The following is a 20,278-nucleotide window of genomic DNA, read 5'->3' on the forward strand; positions in this document are numbered from 1 at the left end:
CAGAGAATGGAATAGAGAAGACTAAGATTAGAAGAGTCCAGGTAGGAAACTTGCAATAATCTCAGTAAGAGATGACAGTAGCTTGAACTCAGATAATGGTGGTAGAGATAGAGAAAACTGGATAGATTCCAGATCTTTCTCCAGTTCCAACCTCTTTTCAGTGTCATAACCATATTTATAACTACTTACTGGGCAACTTCATCTACAAGTCTTAAAGATGCCTAAATTTAATGTATCCAAAACTTAAATTCATTATTTATCATATTTACTTGATTCCACCTATCAAAAGTTTATTCCTTCTTTAGGTCAGTTAATGGCAACATAATCCATCGGTTTCCTAAATTAGAAACCTTAGAGCCAACTTGACTCCCTGACCTCTCTACATTCTTTAATTTCTATATTAATGTGGACTGTTGTATGGATTATACCTCCAAAATTCATTACACACCCATTCCTTGCACTCCATTCCAATTGCCAGTAATCTAGTCCAGGATTTTACTGCCAATTAAACTGCTGTGAGACTCTCCTACCAAAAGTACTTCTTTGGTCCTAACCTCACTCAACTTTAGAATCATCTTTCTTAAAATTCATATTTGATCAGGTCACTCTCCTTAAGTATTCTTCGATCGTGGTGTATATATCAAGTCTATCATGTCCAAAAACTCCACAACCTAGGCCCAATCTAACCTCAGTTTAGCCAAACTGAAACAACAATATCAACAACAACAGAACAAGAACTTTCTTTTCTTTTTTTTTTTTTTAAAGATTTTATTTATTTATTTGACAGACAGAGATCACAAGTAGGCAGAGAGGCAGGCAGAGAGAGAGGAAAGGAAGCAAGCTCCCTGCTGGTCAGAGAGCCCGATGCGGGGCTCGATCCCAGAACCCTGGGATCATGACCTGAGCTGAAGGCAGAGGCTTTAACCCACTGAGCCACCCAGGTGCCCCAAACAAGAACTTTATCTTGACATAATACATGACTTTAAAATTTTACTTTATTCACTCCACAAAATGTCATAAAATATGATGCATACAATATACATACACAAATACACAACTTAAAGTCAAAAAGCCAACTATTTGAATACAAAATTCCCTAAGTCAGTAACACTTTTTACCATGAAAATTCCCCCAATCCCATTTTTTTAAGTTCACCATATTTAAAAAAAAAAAAAAAGAAAAAGAAAAAACCTACCAATATCATTACATGACTTACTTTTTTTTTTTTTTAAGACTTTATTTATTTATTTGACAGAGAGACAGATCACAAGAAGGCAGAGAGGCAGTCAGAAAGAAAGGGAAACAGGCTCCCTGCTGAGCAGAGAGCGGCATGCAGGACTCTAACCCAGGACCATGGGATCATGATCTGAGCCAAAGGCAGAGGCTTTAACCCACTGAGCCACCCAGGCGCCCTTACATGACTTATTCTTAATATTGTCTCTGACTATTCTAACCTCATGCTACCCTGTAAAAATATTGACTCGCTCAAGTTCTGTTACCTCAAGTCTTAATTTTGTATGATTGTGAAAGTTAACCAGTTAACAAAATTTTAAGAGATTACATTCTTCCCCACTTATTTCATGTGTTTTAGTTAATTCAACTCTAAACACTAGAGCACAACTATGGACTACTGGAGATGTAGAAAAATCAAAGCCTTTCTATTTTTGCAAAAAGATGTTGAAAAATAACAGAAAAAGAAACAAATCTAAAAAGAGGTTAAGATTTTACAAATAGTGAGTAGGCTTTAAAACTCTATTTATTCAGTTAAATCCTCACATCTGAAGAGCAATTACTAGTGGTAGAATACCCTGTAATTATAAAATAAGACATGAATAGAGGAATTGAAGACAGAGGAATTATTCCCATCAAGGAAATTAATCCAGATAACCATAGCTTACCCTTTAAAAGACTAAAACTTTTTATACAAATAAGTCACTGCTGAATATTTTAATTCTGAAATTATATATTTTCATAACTTTTCAAATAGCATATTTTGAAAACAGGTAACCCTTTCTTGATAACTTAATTTCACCCTTATAATCAGTTATTATACTGTGCTACAACAGTGATACTTTCAGGAGCTACTGAAGGAAGTCAATCTGCTCCTAGAGTAAAGAATTTGGAATTTTTTTAAATTTTGGTGATCATACTAGTTCTTTTACTATTTTGTTATCAATATATTTTAGAATTTCTCTCTTCTCCCTAGAGATACTATCAGCAGTCACTGTTCTCTGCTTCACTGTCTATATTTCCGACTTTGGTACCCTCTATATCCCATTCTAATTTGATTCTTCTGAAACAAGTAACTTTTATTGAGGTATAACTGACATTTAACATTATATTAGTTTTAGGTGTAGTAACTAATTCTTGTACTTGACATAGCATCTAAACACACATAACCTCATCTAATTCTCACAATCATTATATAATCACTATATAAGAATTTTCACTATTCCTATTTCATAGATGAGAAAATCAAGGCTCAGAAAGATTGAGTAATTTATCTAAGATAAATAAAATAAAAAAAATAAAGTAAAATCAAGGCTCAGAAAGATTGAGTAATTTATCTAAGATAATAAAGCAGGTAAATAGCAAAAGTGACCCCAACGGTCAATCTTTTCTTCTTTCACCACCAAGTTAAGCTTGTTAAAAACAAATTAAATGAAAATAAGTAAATAAATAATAATTTAAAAAAACAAACTAAATGAGTCAAAAGTGGGGCCCACAAGAATGAGAAAAAAAAGATGTGATTCACATATGACCTCTGAATCTTTTTGGACATTCACAATATACATCACTAAGTAATTAATTAAAAGAGCTTACTTTGCTCCTTTTTTAGTAGTTGAAGCTACCAGGAAAAAAAAAATCACGTCTACATAAAGAAAATACAACTTTATCTATTTCAAATTCAAAAAACTATGTACCAGTAACTAACAATTCAAAATATAATAACAGTTCAAATCTGCAGTAAAACAAGGCTTTTGCATTTTCAGGGAAAAAAGAAATTTTTCTTCAGATTAGGAGATACCTATCTGTGTTGTGTCATAATTAGATTGCCTTCTACTTTTCCCTTAACTGCCTCCCACTGCAAAAAGAGAGTTGCTGGAGGACCTAAAGGGTTAATCTAACATACTAAACAGCACCCAGTGAGACTTATTTTCCCACCTGGTGGGAGTTGAGAACAATAGGTCAGACACTCACTGGAATAATGCAAACTATAGGTTTAAAACAATACCAATGACATTTGGGTGGATAATTCTTTGTTGTATGGGGGGGTGTCATCCTATGTATAACATAGGATGTATGCTGTGCGTTGTAAGTTTAGCAACATTCCTGGCTAATGGCACCCCAACTTCAGTTGTGACAACGAAAAAGCATTTCTAGACACTGCCAGATATCCCTTGGAGGGCAAATTCACTCCTGTATGAGAACCATGAGTTTAGATATGAGGGCCATGGATCTTTGAAAGAGGAGGCCAACAGCCAGCCTTGTTAATCTTAATGCTTTCAAATTAATTTCGTTTTCAATATATGAACTTTTAAGAATAAAATGGCAACAGTAAAAGAATATACCTAAATAATATACAGTATATACCATCCTCCTTTAGATTAAAGCATTTTTAGAGAATTTTCTAAGATGTATTTCATCTATGTGGATACATTAGTTTCCCCACAACCCTCCATCCCAAAATGGGGAAACGTCCAGTTCTTTTCCAACTCTGCTAGAAAAATGTCAGTCACATGCACACATAAGAGAACCTAACAATTCTAATTAGAAATCCCCATTTCTTGCCTTACATGGCCACACTGTGGTTCCTGAGCCACAATCCTAGAGATTCAAGCTTCTACTCCAGAATTCTTCATATGTTCCTGCCACCTTTTTGTGAATCAAGCAGGAAGTACACTAATGACCTTTAAGGTTTTCTCTAATCCTGATATCCTAATATCCCAGGGCAAAGATACTCAAACTTTTACTTGACTCCCAGCTAAGGAGAATACCTCTTGAGATCACTGAAATCATTCACGCTAACTTTTTTTCTCCACACTTTGATCTATGCTGAATATAACCAAACAGAATGTCAGTTGTTTAGAACATGGATTATTAACACCAGTGATCATCTGCTTATTCTCTGACTCAAAATATTTTAAACATATAAGCTGATTTTAAAAGAAACACTTCAAAAAACTATGAGCTGATACCATTTACATGCATGAATCACAATAGGAAAATATTAAGATGGAAAAAAGATTAGTGGTTGCCCAGGTCGAGGGTGGGTGGGGAGAGTGCGGGAGAGTATACTATCAAGGAGCAGGTTTCTTTTGGGGGTGATGAAAATGTTCTAAAATTAGACTATGACGGTTTTACAACTCTGTATATATATTATAAATCAAAAAACTTAATTTATTTTTAAGATTTTATTTATTTATTTGACAGAGATAGACACAGCAAGAGAGGGAACACAAACAGGGGTAGTGGGAGAGGGAGAAGCAGGCTCCCCATGAGCAGGCAGCCCCGGGCTTGATCCCAGGACTCTGAAATCATGACCTCAGGGGAAGACAGACTCTTAACGACTGGGCCAAGCCACCCAGGCACCCCTAATTGTACACTTTAAATGAGTGTGCTTTACTCAAAGTTGTTTGTAAAAACTAAAAGTAGGAAAAAAGAGTTTTAAGCAACTTTCATTGATAGGAAAAGGAATGTGATTAAGAACAAATTCCGCAAAGTTTGCCATTTCATGAGTTATGTAAGATTTGATTTTAATTCTGACATAAAAACTTAGTACCTATCCAGAAATAAACTTTAACTTTTCCAGAAAACATACAAAAATTTAATCATCTTTTCCTAGCAAACTTTCAATAATTTAAAAACAAAGAAAAACATTTCAGAAAGCCAAATGCTAGAACAGCAATGCCTCTACAAGACCAAAATATGTCAATAAAATCAAGAAAACATGAAAAGTCTTTATAATTCTGTGATTCATTCTTCACAAAGAAAACCATTGCAATATTATTCATTTCTTTTAAAAATGATCCTGTAAGGTCTGTCCTGGTAGTGTAATAATTTTTAAGCTAACAGGGCATCATTTTAAAATAGCCAAATCACAATAAAACTACAAACATCTAATACCCTAAGCCACAACTATCAATCACCCAAAATTTGCAAATATCGGTCACTTTTACCAAAACCTTTCATGAGCAATGATGACCACTATGAACCATCAAGTAATACCTATTTCTAAAAAATCAGGCTCTGACTGCAAGACTAATATAGACCAATGCCATCATTCAATCTGTTCCACCAAAACTGCTTAGGAATCAAGGCTCTTCAAAGTACTTTTCCAATTAGAACTCTCCAGATTTATAAAAGTCAACCTGAACGTCCATCTAAATCTGCAGTTTAAGTTACCACAATAATGCATTTCTCGGCATACTGTATCGTGATATCATTTGCCTTGTCAGCATTTACTATTAAGATTGCCCTGGGGTTTGCCAATTAAAAACAAAAAACAAAACAGTCCAAACAATTTAATTCCTCGAAAGTAAGGGGAGCCTGACTCAATAAAAGCCAAAAAATAAAGCCGGTTAAAAGCGAATTAAAACAAAACTTGCAATGCCGGGTCAGTCAGTCAAAATTCTAAAACACCATCCTGAACTCTACACACGGACAGACCAAGTGGTTCGTTACAATGGGTAGCCAAAAGTTCCCTGGTCAACGACGGGAGAGCAGGGGAGGCCTGCTTTTGTCCCAATGCACAGATGGAAAGAAGCAGAACTGAAGAAAATTAATTACCGAACAAATTACTGCGAGCTAAATCGTCAAACTGAAAAACATCGAGTTTTTGGGGGGGGGGGGTAGCCTTCCTTTATTTCCTCAGGAAGAAAAACTATTTTTTTTTTTACATTTAAATTATTCCAGTAGGCTCAAAAGGGGGTTAAGGGCCCGGCTGGGGGAGGGGGGAGAGGCAAAGTTTGGGGGCGGCATCCAAGGAGGGTGGTGGAAGTTCCAAAGCCCGGATCCCACAAAGGGGCGAGACGGGGGACGGCGGTGTTTTCGGCCGCAGACTAGAAGTGAGGAGAACAGCTGCGGGCCCTGATCCCAGAGCGGGACCGAAAAGGAAGAGGAGGCGGCGGACAGAGGAATGGAAGCTTCAGCGCCCGTCAGTTGTGACCGAAACTCTGTCGGCTTCGGGCCGGGGAGGAGACACAGGGGGTGGGGTCTCGAGCCCTCTCTCCACCGGAGGTCGGGACGAGGGTGGGCCGCGAAGCGCTGGGGGCCGGTTGGGGCCGCCCCGACACCTACCTGCGGGTCCCGGGCAGCCGCCCCAGAGCGAGGCCTAGTGCATCGCCGCCGCCTCCAGCCCTCCACGTCGCGCCGAGGCTGCTCCGCGGCCGCCGCCGCCCGGAGCCCCGCCGGGCCCGAGCCCGGCTTTCCGCCCCCGCCCCCGCCCCGCGCCGGCTGGCCCGTCGGCCGGGGGAGCACAGGGCCGCCCTCCCGAGCCCAGCTCTGCTCGCGGGTGAGAGGCGGCAGCGGCGGCTCCCTCACGTCTCTCCCGGGTGTCCTGTCAGCCAGCAGTTTCCCCCGGGTCCGCAGCGCCGCCTCCGCCGCTGCTGCCACCGCCTCTCCCACATCCCCGGCCTCCAGAGGAGCCGCCGCCGCCGCCGCGCCGCGCCGCGACCACTACCCCTAGCGCTTCTGCTCCCTACTCCACTGCTTTCCCTCACCCCGCCGGCACGGCTCGGCCCGGCTAGGTCCGGGAAACAGTGCCGGAGGCCGCCGCGAGGCCGCCGCAGCCCCCAGCCCACAATCCACCGCGCGCCTCCGCCGGGGCGGGAGGGCCGCGGCCCGGGCCAGGGGGGAGCGCTCGCCGCCTCGGGAGAAGGGCCACGGCGCGGACGCCACGGGCCCAGCCGGCGTTCCCCGGGAGCAGGAAATACCCCCGCGCGACTCCTCTGCGCCTCCTCTGATAGTCCTATACGCAAAGACTGAAACCCACGCTGAACTCTACTTTTCCCCACGACCCTTCCCCCACCCGAGTTCTCAAGAGCACTGAGAGGCCGCCTTCCGCCTGCCCTGGGACTGGCCAGCGATTCCTCCAGCGGGGCCTTCGCCCACCCCCAGACCAACCGACTGCAAACGTCCCTGAACCCACCCGGGACCTATTAAAGTAGATACTTCCACAACATTCCACCTCTCCTCTCGCCCCCTCAAAGTGAATGCTATTCAGAGTTTCCCAAATAAATGTCCTTTAAAAGGTTAAAGGTCATCCCCTCCCCAACAACCCACTGGACTTTGAAAATAGTGCATCGTCTCTCTGTTGATACCTCCCCCCACCGAGTCGTTCCCTTAAAATTTCCCTTAGTTCCAGGCCTTTCTACCATCTATCACACTATTCTGGCACGTAAACCGGTTATTGCTGCTCTTGGACTGAGATACTTAAAGTGTTTGTGTATTAATACCTTCTCACTGTGATTGTTAACAATAATACAATTCAGCCTGGTGTTTGAGGGCTTGCAATTTTAATTCAATAAAAGAGCAATCTGCAAAAAAGAAAATGTCTTAGAATATTTTTAAAACGAGAAAAAAGGGCTCTCAATCATTTGTGCTTATGTCTTAGTTTTAGGAGGATTTCTCTCAATTTTGAAACTATTCCTTGCCTGAAAATATCCACGAAAGTTTCAGGCATTTATAAACCTGTCTGTTTAAACAAATCAAAAGTGAAAATGTAGCTTTTACAGTTGGGGATTTAAAAAAAAAAAAGTTGATTCTAGTTTCATTTCCAAGAAGTCACTTCAAAAACTGCAAACACAACTTTGTGAAATATTTTACCCACTAAAGAGCTAAAGTTGGGGAAAGGAAGACAAAAGAGAAAGATTCAACAAAAACGGTTGAAAGGAAATTCGTACCTTATGTTTTTCTAAATTCAATCCATTCTCTACAATTTTATAAGGAGAGGAAGAATATCAAGCCCCAATATGAAATAAATTTAACTACAAAGTAATAAAGAAGTCCTTCTAGATCCCTGACCTCATATAAAACCAGATGAGTTTTTATTACGAAAATATTACGGAAAGCTTCACCAAATTTCATTCAAGGCCAGAAAGGAAAATAATTTCAATTTAAGTCTAGAATTGATTTACAGATTATACTAAGAAATGTATTTAGCTTATCAATTTCCCATATTTTGAACCTGATACAGGAAGTCAACAATAGCTCAAAAGCTGTCTTAAACATAGTGGTTTGGCCTTTTAAAAAATATTTGTATTAATACCCCACTTTGTTCCAAAAAAGATTCCAGGTTGCTCTAGTTGGCACTTGAATTAAATAACAACCGTGAGATATCTCCTAGACACTAGAACAAGACAGACTGGTTTGCTTTCCTCATTATCCATATGTAGATAACATCCCATAGAAAGAAATGCTTAATTTTTTCAGGGATTTAACAAGGTGTTTACTTTTACTTTGCCACAGAACAATTCATAATCGTGAATCTAAACAGAAAAGTAAATGCTGATGATAAAGTTTGCCAAAAAGAAAACAAAACAAAACCCTGTTAACTGGACAGGTAATTTAAAGTTAGATAAATTTCAAATTAATTAATATATTCATTTGTTAACTCTTGAATCACTTCATTAGAAATGCTTAATTTCGGGGCGCCTGGGTGGCTCAGTGGGTTAAAGCCTCTGCCTTTGGCTTGGATCATGATCTCAGGGTCCTAGGATCGAGCCCCGCGTTCGGTTCTGTGCTCAGCAGGGAGCCTGCTTCCCTCTCTCTCTGCCTGCCTCTCTGCCTACTTGTGATCTCTGTCAAATAAATAAAATATTAAAAAAAAAAAGAAATGCTTAATTTCATTGAGTCAATCATTAGAAAAGCCAAACCACAAATAAATGTGCATAGATCCATTATTAGTGTTCATTTCCAGAAAGCACAGATTACAGAAAAGAAAAACTGATAGAATCATGATTACCCTCAAAAGAAGCAAATATGAAGAAGGTATTAGCTACCATATTATTAACACTCTGTTTGGCATAGTATTTATTAACCTACTAAGAATTATGAATGATTATGCTCATTAGGGTCACATATTCTCACTGGCAAGAGAATGGGCAAATTTTCTGATGCTGTAACTCCTGTAGGAGATCTAAGCTTATATTTACTATATGTTCAGTGCATATTTGTACAGGTAGCAGTAGTGAGATTAATGTGTCTATTCAATCAATGAACACCATCTTTAATGACTTGTTTGACAGAAACTGTACATTCACATGCCAATATAAATACAGAAGGGAAAGGGAGCACTGGTAGAAGAAACAATCAGAAAAATTTTGCAATTTAGTTAGACATAAAAACTAACCTTTTTTTCCCCCCACTATAGCAAACTTTAAATCTATCAAATAGAAACCCACTTGAGTTCTCTAACCTACTCTATAAATACATATAATTATATCATGTGTTTAGTACAAATTATCCTTGATAAGCAGAATATACCTGCATTCATGAACCGAAAGTATTACCCTGATAGTAGTTTCATCACAATTTTATTTTTTGATCCAATGCCATGAATTATTTTTTCTATTATATTTAAGCTATTTAAAAATGTTACGTTTAAAAATCACACTTTATATTATTAGTGTGTTATTAGTGTTCTAATATAATATTATTAGTGTTCTAATATAATTAGAACCCGAAACTATGTTTTGCTAAGTCTTCATATCTATGTAGGACTATCTTAATGTAGGAAACTTTCTAATTTACTTTGAATATGGTGTAAGATGTTAAAGCTGTATGTGGATATAAAGCGCATCACCAGAAATTTTATATTTCATGTGATAATAATACACTCAATAATTGTTGGGAGTAATATAAAAGTTTTTGACATACCATCAACTATATCTCCTAAATCAGTCGCCTTGATTACACTGGAAACAATTCTTTAACTTTGTTTAATTTCTCTGTTACATTTTTCTTTGACTCGGATCATCCAAATTCCGTTTTGATTATCATAATAATAGCAACTACCATTTACTAAGAATTTACTGTGCTCCAAGCATAGAGAAAACCAAGGTAGCATGGTGTATTAGTTTTCTATTGCTGTGTAAAAATTAGTAAAACTTAGCAGTTTAAAATAACACATATTTAATGTGTTACATTTTCTGTGAGTCAGGAGTCTACCCACAGCTTAGCTTGGTCTTCTACTCAGGGTCTCGTAAGTCTCCAATTAATGCATGAGTCAGGTTGTGTTTTCATATGGAAGCTTGACTATGGACAATCTGCTTCCAAGGTCATTCGGGTTGTTAGCAAAATTCCTTTCTTTGCAATTGTAGGACTGAGAGCCCTGACTTCTTGCTATCTGGAAGCTGCCTTCAGCTCCTAGAGGCCACTTGCAGTTCATTGTCTTGTCAATTTTCTCAATATTTTTATCAAACCAGAGAAGAGTGTCTCTAAACTTTCTAAAGTGAGTTGGCTAGCAAGAAAGAGTGATACTCTATCATCTTTGCCACGTTCCATTGTTTAGAAGCAAGTCACAAGGTTTGCCCACACTAAAGGAGAGGGGATTACACAAAGATGTAAGTACCAGGAGGCTACCCTACAATCTGTCTACCACCTGCAGTGATTAATTCCACAGGCTTTGGAATTTAACTGACCCTGGGTTTTCAGCTCAGCTTTGACACTTTAGCTATGTGATTTTGATCTCAGTTTCTAGTCCTTTATTTCTTCATCTCCCAAGGAAGAGTGATAACCTCTTCACATTTTATTTTTCTCCCATGTAAAGTGAGGATAATAATAGAGTTGTCGTAAGGATTAAATAAGCATTTTAATACATTAACCAATAACATGAAAAGCTCAGTAAGCACTGTTACTCTTCTTCCTTTTCTCTCCTCTCTTTTTTAGTTTGATCTTGGTCTAATAGAGGTCCCATTGGCATTTCTACTTTCAACTGCTACTTCTTTAGCTTGCGTCTAGTGTGTGTGTGTGTGTGTGTGTGTGTGTATCTAGGGCCATGCAAAACCAACTTTAGTATCAATAGGACTGAATTGCAAGTGTTATTGCCAACTTGAACTTGGCAAAATTTTTAAGGATAAATCCATGACATTACAAAGATAGTTATTAGACATACAGTCTTTTTTTTTTTTTTTTAAGATTTTATTTATTTATTTGACAGAGAGAGAGGAGGAAGCAGGCTCCCCACTGAGCAGAAAGCCCAATGCGGGACTTGATCCCAGGACCCTGAGATCATGACCTGAGCCGAAGGCAGCGGCTTAACCCACTGAGCCACCCAGGCACCCTAGACATAGAGTCTTTAAGAGTTTAGAAAACTTTGTTGGGATTGGCTTTTTTCTCCCTCTGAATGTCCAATATGCATATGGTACAAAAGGACATGTTGTGGCATAGTAGTATTCATAAGCCCTGAGTTGGCATCCTAGCTCTGTCACTTTATGTCTGAGTAACCTCAGGCATGTTAAGCTCTCTGAAGCTCAGTTCCTTATGGGGATAAGGATAGTACCCATTTTACAGGTGTGTTGTAAGGATTACATTCAAAATGTACTTAAGGGTGCCTGGGTGGGTGCCTGGGTGGCTCAGTGGGTTAAAGCCTCTGCCTTCGGCTCAGGTCATAATGCCAGGGTCCTGGGATCAAGCCCCGCATCGGGCTCTCTGCTCAGCGGGGAGCCTGCTTCCTTCTCTCTCTGCCTGCTTCTCTGCCTACTTGTGATCTCTGTCTGTCAAATAAATAAATAAAATCTTTAAAAAAAAAAAATAAAATATACTTAAATGGTATAACTTAGTACCTAGCTCATAGTCAATACTTTAAAATGTTAACTATCATACTCATTATTATACTCTCCATTGTCTCATTATTTTTAGGAAAGCTGTGTGAATGAAAATCACAGAGCAGGAAGCAGCAAGACATGGCTTTGAATGAGGCAGGGAGGTGAGCCATGAAAAACTACAAGACCTCAAAAATCCTCATAACTATATATATATATATATACATATATATGTGTGTGTGTATGTGTGTATGTGTATATATATATATATATATGCACAAATACATATACAAATAAGATAAGTGGTGACAAGGTATGAAAATTTGCAAGTCAGAAATTGGGCAAATAGGAACTAGGGACCAAAGACTGAATTCTCAATCAAGCTGTGAGCAATACAATCTAACACATAAGCAAGAGAAGAGAACATGAAAAAGGTAATTCTTAGCTCACACATGAAGACTTTTTTATACTTCCACCCGCAACAGGAGTTAACCACACAGCATATCTAGTCCAGCACTTTGAATAGGAAACACATGAGTCATGTTGCTATTAGAAACTAGTGAAAAAGTTGTTGAAAAGATTAGAGGTATAGCAATCAGAAATACAGGCATATCCTGACAAATATAAAATATTTTCAAATTGGAACATTTCCCTAGAGGAGAATTTTATATATATCCCATTTTATTAGCCCCATTGTCATATTTTTTCTTATGTGGCTTTATACAGTATTTGGTTCTTCTCTTGTTTCCTTTGGTTCTTTTATCTATAGAGGCCTTGTCTAACAAACTAAGTTATAAGTATTTCCAGAACAGGATTTTTTGTTGTTGCTGCTTTTGTACTTTAAAAACTATTCCTGCAATAGGATGCCTGGGTGGCTCAGTCAGTTAAGTGCCTGCTTTTGGCTCAGGTCATGATCCTGGGGTCTTACGATCAAGTCCCACATCAGGCTCCTTGCTCAGTGGGAGTCTGCTTCTCCCTCTGTCTGCTCCCCCTGCTTGTGCTCTCTCTCTCTCTGGCAAACTAATTAATTAATTAATTAATTAAATCTTTTTTAAAAATAAATAAATAAATAAAATAGAAACTATTCCTGCACAAGAGGCTCCTGGGTGGCTTAGTTCATAAAGTGTCTGACTCTTGATTTCATTTCAGGTCACAACCTCAGGGTTCTGAGATCAAGCCCCACCTGGGACTCAGCACTGGGCATAGAGCCTGCTTAAGATTCTCTCTCTCTCTCTCTCTCCGTATGACCCTCACTCCTCATAAAAGCAAAAACAAAAATGAAAACATTTCCCTGCAGAATCTGGGACAATATACTATCTAATAAACTTTAAGCAAATGTTTATTGAATTGAAAAATGAATGTGAGTTACTTCCCCTTAGCAAATGGTAGTTGGTGTAATTAACCTGAATTCATGAAATTAATGGATGACCTTAAAATCATACTTGACTCATATCCCATATCTACTATGTCAGCAAATCCTATTAGTTCTACTTCCAAAATATACCTTGACTAAACGTTTCTTCCCACTTACATCGCATCTACCCTGCTACAAGCGATCTTGTCCACAGGGCCCCTCGCTACACTCTGTACTGCTCATTACAAGAAGCACCATTCAGAAACAAGGGGGTGAATGATACTTCTTGGAGTTCTATAGTGTTTAGTACAATGATCCTACCTACCTGGATTATTGCAAAAGTCTCCTAGCCTTTGTCCCCCACCAGCCTCTTCTCGACATTACAGTCAGCTTGATCCTTTAAAACACAGGTCCAGATCATGTCATTCTTCTGCTTGAAACTCTCAAGTGGTTCTAGCTCATTCATAGTAAAAGACAAAGTCCTTACAAGGTCCTTGATGATGTCATCCCAATCTTCCCTCTCTGACTTTATCTCCTCCTGCTCTCCCCATTTCTTACTCTCCTCTGGTCATATTGGGTTCCTCCTGAGGCATGCCAGGCATGCTCCTGCCTTTGAGCATTGACATTTGCTCTTCCCTCTGCCTGGAATGCTTTTCTCCCAGATGTGCAAATGGCTAACCCTCTCACCTCCTTCAGGAGGTGAATTTATTCAAATTTGAATTTATTCAAATTTTACCTTCGCAAGGAGACAGTCCATGACACCCATATTTCTCACTGCAACACCATGCCCAAAATGCTTTTTTACCTTAATTTTCTACTTAGTCTTTTTTTTTTAAAAGGTTTTATTTATTTATTTGACAGAGAGAGAGAGACAGAGATCACAAGCAGGCAGAGAGGCAGGCAGAGGCAGAGAGAGAAGCAGGCTCCCCGCTGAGCAAGGAGCCCGATTCGGGGCTCGATCCCAGGACCCTGATCATGACCTGAGCTGAAGGCAGCGGCTTAACCCACTGAGCCACCCAGGCGCCCCTACTTAGTCTTTATTATCATCTAACCCCTTCCTCACATTTTATTTATTTGTTGTCTGTCTTTCTCCCACAGGAATGTAAACTTCATGAGGGCAGAGAGTTTTGTCTCTTTTGTTGACCACCCTACCCCACAATGTCCAGAACGGTGCCTGGGGCAAGTTGAGAGCTCAATAAATACTTGTTGACATAAAGAATGAAAGATATAGACTAGTGCTTATAAACATAAACCACTTTATATACTAAGTATAATAATAATATATATATAATATATATATACTTATACTTATTTATATACTAAGCAGAATTAGTAACCAAGTAACGTAATGTCTTAAAACAACTTTCCATGATATGTTATAGGGCTCAAGATTTTTGTAAGCTACATTAATTTTTTAGATTTATGATAAAGATGATAGTCTTAGTTTATTTTATAATTGGAGTATTTTAAGTCATAGCTATATGAAGTTATTTTTAGAATATGCAATTCTGTAATGAAGTAGAACTACAAGGACAGATGGTTAAAGATTTATTAGGGAAAAACCATTCATTTAAAACCTCTCTAGGAAAAGGAGAAATTTTATTTAAAAATTTTCTGGAAAAATTATGGGCAATTTAAAAGCCAAGTATATTTCCAGAGAAACAGAAACCACAGTTGGCCTCTTAAGAACCACCTTCTACATGGAGTAGTTTGTGTCTCAACACCAGCCATCACAGAAAGAAACTCAAACAGCAGGAATACAAGTTCTTACACCACTATGTAATATTTATTTATTTATATATTTATTTGATTTGAGAGAACCTGTGAACATGCCCATATACCATGAGCAGGGGAGGGGCAGGGAGAAAGAGAGAGAGAGAATTGCAAGCAGGCTCCAAGCTCAGCACAGAGCCAGATGTGGGGCTCAATTCCATGACCCTGAGATCACAACCTGAGCTGAAACCAAGAATTGGACACTTAACTGACTAAGTCACCTAGGCACCCCTACTATGCAATATTTTTAAATAGTGGGGGACAAATCAAATATTTTACAAATAAAATAAACAGAGGGGGAAAAAAAAAACTGGATATCCTGAAACTAGGACAATTTCACAATATAACCTGAAGTGAAAGAGCAACATAAGGGGTGCCTGGGTGGCTCAGTTAAGTGTCAGACTCTTGGTTGGTTTCCACTTAGGCCATGATCTCATGGGCGGTGAGATTGTGCCGGTGTCAGGCTCCTCACTCAGCAGGGAGTCTCCTTGAGATTCTCTCTTTCTCTCTCCCTCTTCCTGGCTCATGCTCTCTCTCTCTCAAATAAATAAGTCTTTTTAAAAAATCAACATAATGTGGGTTGCAATTATATAATGGACTTTCCTTGAATACCAAAATATATTAGCACGGCCATTTAATTCTCATGCCACTCTCTGGTATTTTTGGTTCCCATTCTACCACAAAGTAAAACATATGCGTTTTCTCACCTTATTCTCATCTACGAATTGTTATAAAAAGTTCACGATCAAAATCTGATTTTAATCTAGAAGTCTTATTTCCAAAAATCTAACTTTAATTCAGAACAGTATTTTTCCCTTCTATGTTTTTAAGGTTCTATATAAAACAAAAATAATAAACTCAAAGAAGGAAAACAGAGTGGAAATGAAAGATTTTTGGAACAGAAGAGGCTCTAACTTGACAGACAAGGAAATAGAGGTCCAAAGGGCTGAATCAGATAATGGCTTAGTGGTGGCAACTGATTTCAAATCAGAAGCCAGTTTTTAAAGACTTCTAATCCCATGTTCTTTGCCCCTCACTATTCTGTGGGAACACTACAGCAAGAAATTACCATAAAAGTAAAAAATCATGTTAACTGGAATTGCTTATTATTTGAATACAAAACATATCATATTCCCTCTCTCTTCCAAAGAAAAGTGAAGGCTTTCTCTAAAGTATGAAATATGGAGGTTCTCATCACTTGTAAAAAAAAAAATCTTGATAATACTATAGATTAATTTATTATTTTAAGTACTCATTACTAGTTCACAAATCCAAGAGACAGTTTCCATATTTGGTTGAAAGAATTCAGTATTTTAAACAATGTATAGGGGCGCCTGGGTGGCTCGGTGGGTTGAAGCCTCTGCCTTCGGCTCAGGTCATGGTCCTAGGGTCCTAGGGTCCTGGGATCGAGCCCCGCATCGGGCTCTCTGCTCAGCAGGGAGCCTGCTTCCCTTCCTCTTTCTCTGCCTGCCTCTCTGCCTACCTGTGATCTCTGTCTGTCAAACAAATAAATAAAATATTAAAAAAAAAAAAAAAACAATGTATAGTTTATTTTTGTGTACTCCTCCTTTTTAAATATGCAAAAGCCTATTTCAATTCTTCTAAGTTTATCCTAACTTTACTTTGCAGTTCAGTATACACAGCAAAAGAAATGGTAAAATGAGCATAAAGGACACATTCACAAAACCTAAGGATTCTTGCGTCTATTACAAATTGAAAGACTACTGACAATTTTTCCCCCATAGATCCCTACAACAAACATATATCAAATCAGCAAGCAAAGAAAAAGCTTGTATAAATGTCTTTGTCGTCATGATTACACTGGCTTACTGAGGCATGCTAGTGAGTGGTGTTTGGATTCCAGGTGGTCAGCATACCTCTCTGGTAAATGGGATCCAGAGGGAAATTGCTCTTCTCTTTCGGTTGATTCTTTGCTGCCTGCCTGGGCTGCCTGCATTTTGCCTCAGTATGGTAGAGGCTACCTTGATTACTCATTACTTGCCCCTAGAATGAGGTTAATTTTGGTCAAAATCATAATTTCTTTTAATGGTGGGCCCAATATTCTCATTCTGAATCTCTTCCCATAATGAAGAGGTGGGTGCCCGAGTGGCTCAGTTGGTTAAGTCAGTTGGTTAAGTGTCTGCTTTCAGCTCAGGTCATGATTTCTGGGTCCTAGGATCCCTACTCAGTGGGGAGTCTGACTCTCCCTCACCCTTTGCCATTTTCTCCTGCTCATTCTCATTCTCTCTCTCTCTCAAATAAATAAAATCTTTTTTAAAAATTTAAATTAAAAAATTAAACAGTGGTATAATGGAGATATAGGAAAAATATTTCTATACCAATATTCCCTAAACCCTTGCACTCATCCTCATTCTCAAGTAGACATCCAGACATCCATTCACATTCAATGAATATTTATCATGGATGCTTCTGGGTCCAGATGCTAGTCTGAAGCAAGACTGATTAAGTTCATGCTTTCATACCACTGACTTCCTGGGTTGGGGTGGAGAGGGAGTACACAAGAGAGACATAAAGCAAATAATTATAGGAATTGTTTAACAAGAGTTGAAATGTGTGTTAAGGAAAGGTAAAAGAAGCTGAGAGCCTGTAAAGGTGAGTATAATTTAATATTAGGTGAACAGAGAGTTCTTGCCCCAGGAAGCAGGATTTAAAGTGAAAAATGATTAGGAATTGGCCAGAGAAGGGAATAGTGGTCATGTAGAGTTCCAGGTGGTAGAAACAGCCAGCAGAAAGAAGGCACAAAGGAAGTAGGTTAACAGAGAAAAGGCCATTATGACTGGCAATGAGGTAAAAGTAGAACAAAGCCTGATCATAGAGGGAGTCATAGGTCATGTTGGAGTTTAAGTTTTATTGCAAGCTATGATGGGGCTTTGAGTAAGGAGATGACATAAGCATGGTTTCAAAACGTCAGTTTAACCACTCTGTGGAGAATGAGTTCCTGGAGCTAAGCAAGAGAAGATACCAAGAGCAGCTGGGAGGTATCTCTAACAGACTGAATGTTTAAGTCTCTGCCCCCAATTCATATGTTGAAGACTTAACCCCCAATGCCATAGTATTTGGAGGTAGGACATTTAGGCAGCAATTAGGTTTAGATGAGGTCAGAGGTGTAGCCCCCATGATGGGATTAGTGTTCTTATAAGAAGAGAGAGGTCACTCGCTCTCTATCATGTGTGGACACAGTAAGAAGGCAGCAGTCTGGAGGCCAGAAGTCTCTCACTAGGAGCTGAGTCTGCTGGCTGCTTGATCTTGGACTTCCCAAATTCCATAACTGCAAGAAATAAAAGTCTGTTTTTTGAGCTACTCAGTCTATTGACTGTGTTATAGCAGCCCGAGCTGACTAAGATAGTGTCCAGGTGGTCCAGGTGTTAGGCTAAGATTGTAGTGCTAAAGATAAACAACAGTAGACAGTTTGAGAGGTATCCTAGGAGACATAATTGAAAGTACTCAATGATTGGTTGGACATAGGGTCTAAGAAATGGGTAGAAGTCAGAGATGATTCTTAGGCTCCTGACATGAGCAACTGGGGGGATGGTGAAAACATTAATTGAGGTAGGAAACATTGGAGAATAAAAAGATTTGGCATCATAAGTTCAATAATTGATGTGTCCCACTAGGGGTATCTATGTAGGAGCTACCTGGAAATATCAAGGAGACACATAGATGGGTCAGGAACTCAGAAGAGAGGTCTGAAAATATAAATTCCAAGACTGTCAACATGTAGTTAATAATTGAAAGTTTGGATGTATATGAGATCTCTGAGAGTATAGAGAGGAAAAGAAAAGAGAAAGAAAAGGAAGGAAAGGGAAGGAAAGGAAAAAGGGCATGTAACTGGCCATAGATCCATACAACAAGCATATATCACCATATATCAAATCAATGAGCAAACAAAACATTTGCATAAATAGCTTTGTCTTTATGATTAAACTAGCTCACTGATTCACTGATATGTGTCAGTTAGTGCTACTTTGATTTCAGGTAGTCATGATAATTCTCTGGTCAACTCGACTAGGCTCTGAGAGGAGGAAAAACAAACAAGGGAGACTAGAAAAAGGAGCCAGAGAAATAACAGGAAGTCAGGAGACGATAGGGTCACAGAAACAAAGGAAGTAATTTTCTTTTTTTTTAAAGCTAGGAGTGACCTTGCTTATTATAGCAAGTAAGATGTGTGTTGTCCAGGGGTGCCTGAGTGGCTCAGTGGGTTAAAGCCTCTGCCTTCGGCTCAGGTCATGATCTCAGGGTCCTGGGATCGAGCCCCGCATCGGGCTCTCTGCTTGGCCCCCCACCCCACCCCTGCCTCGCTCTGCCTACTTGTGATCTCTGTCAAATAAATAAATAATAAAATCTTAAAAAAAAAAAAAAAAAGAAAGAAAGAAAAAAGGAAAAAGAAAAAAAAGGTGGGTAGATGAAGTGGTAGGTAGAAGTGGATGTGGAGGGAGGACTATCTTAATATGGTAGCTACATGGGGTGCCTGGGTGGCTCAGTGGTTAAAGCCTCTGCCTTCAGCTGGGGTCACGATCTCAGGGTCCTGGACGGAGCCCCGCATCAGGCTCTCTGCTCAGTGGAGAGCCTGCTTCCCCCCTGCCTCTCTGCCTACTTGTGATCTTTGTCTGTCAAATAAATAAATAAAATCTTTTTAAAAAAAATATGGTAGATACATGAACATATTTGAATTCTGTAAATGTTCTTCCAAAAAAATAAATTAATTCCTCTGATCATGGTAACTGTTTTTCTCTCAAATATGTATTTGCTCATGTTATTCTGTGGCTCAGGAAATCTAATATTTAAAATTTAGGTTGAATATAACAAAAAGAATCTAGCTTGGGGGAAAAAAAAGGGAGGGAATAATTTGTTGCTATTTATTGCCATCATATCATTAAAAAGTCCATGGTTAAGGATGACTTCAGACAAGGTAAGATTTAGAGGCTCAAATGATCAAGCATGAACTAATCCCCAGCCCCCCACCCCAGCCACCAGCTTTATTGTCACCCATTTATTCATTTAAAAATATTTATTGAAAAGCCACTTTGTCTCATAATCTATTTTAAACACTGGAATGACAATGATACAAAAGAGTAAGCCCACCTTCACTACTTCTTTTTAGCACTGTACTGGACATTCTAGCCCATGCAATAAGCTAAGAAAAGTAAATTTTAACAATATAAAAGTTGGGAAAAAAAACTTATTATATTTAAATAACACAACTGTGTATCAAGGTAATCTCAATGAATGTACAGATATATTAGTAGGATTAATTAACCATTAAGGCTGCTGAATACAAAATGTGGTAGGCAGAATTTTAAGTTGTCCCCAAGATTTCAGCCCCTTGCTGTACATGCCCTAAATAATCCCCTCCTTTAAGTGTGGG

At 38.9% G+C, this 20,278-nt stretch overlaps 1 protein-coding gene across 2 annotated transcripts in view; it reads right to left on the reverse strand.

Moving 5' to 3' along the window:
- The window catches only part of VPS54 (VPS54 subunit of GARP complex), a 98,462-nt gene extending 92,074 nt beyond the window's left edge, over positions 1-6,388 (reverse strand). Inside the window, exon 1 of one of the 2 annotated variants that reach the window (XM_032352250.1) lies at positions 6,301-6,388. The gene's annotated coding sequence lies outside the window, so the exon portion shown is untranslated. The remainder of the gene's footprint in view (positions 1-6,300) is intronic. The other variant, XM_032352249.1, reaches the window with a different exon arrangement.
- Positions 6,389-20,278: the final 13,890 nt, after the last annotated feature.

Source organism: Mustela erminea, chromosome 7, assembly GCF_009829155.1.
Source record: "Mustela erminea isolate mMusErm1 chromosome 7, mMusErm1.Pri, whole genome shotgun sequence".
Classification (NCBI taxonomy): Eukaryota; Metazoa; Chordata; class Mammalia; order Carnivora; family Mustelidae; genus Mustela; species Mustela erminea.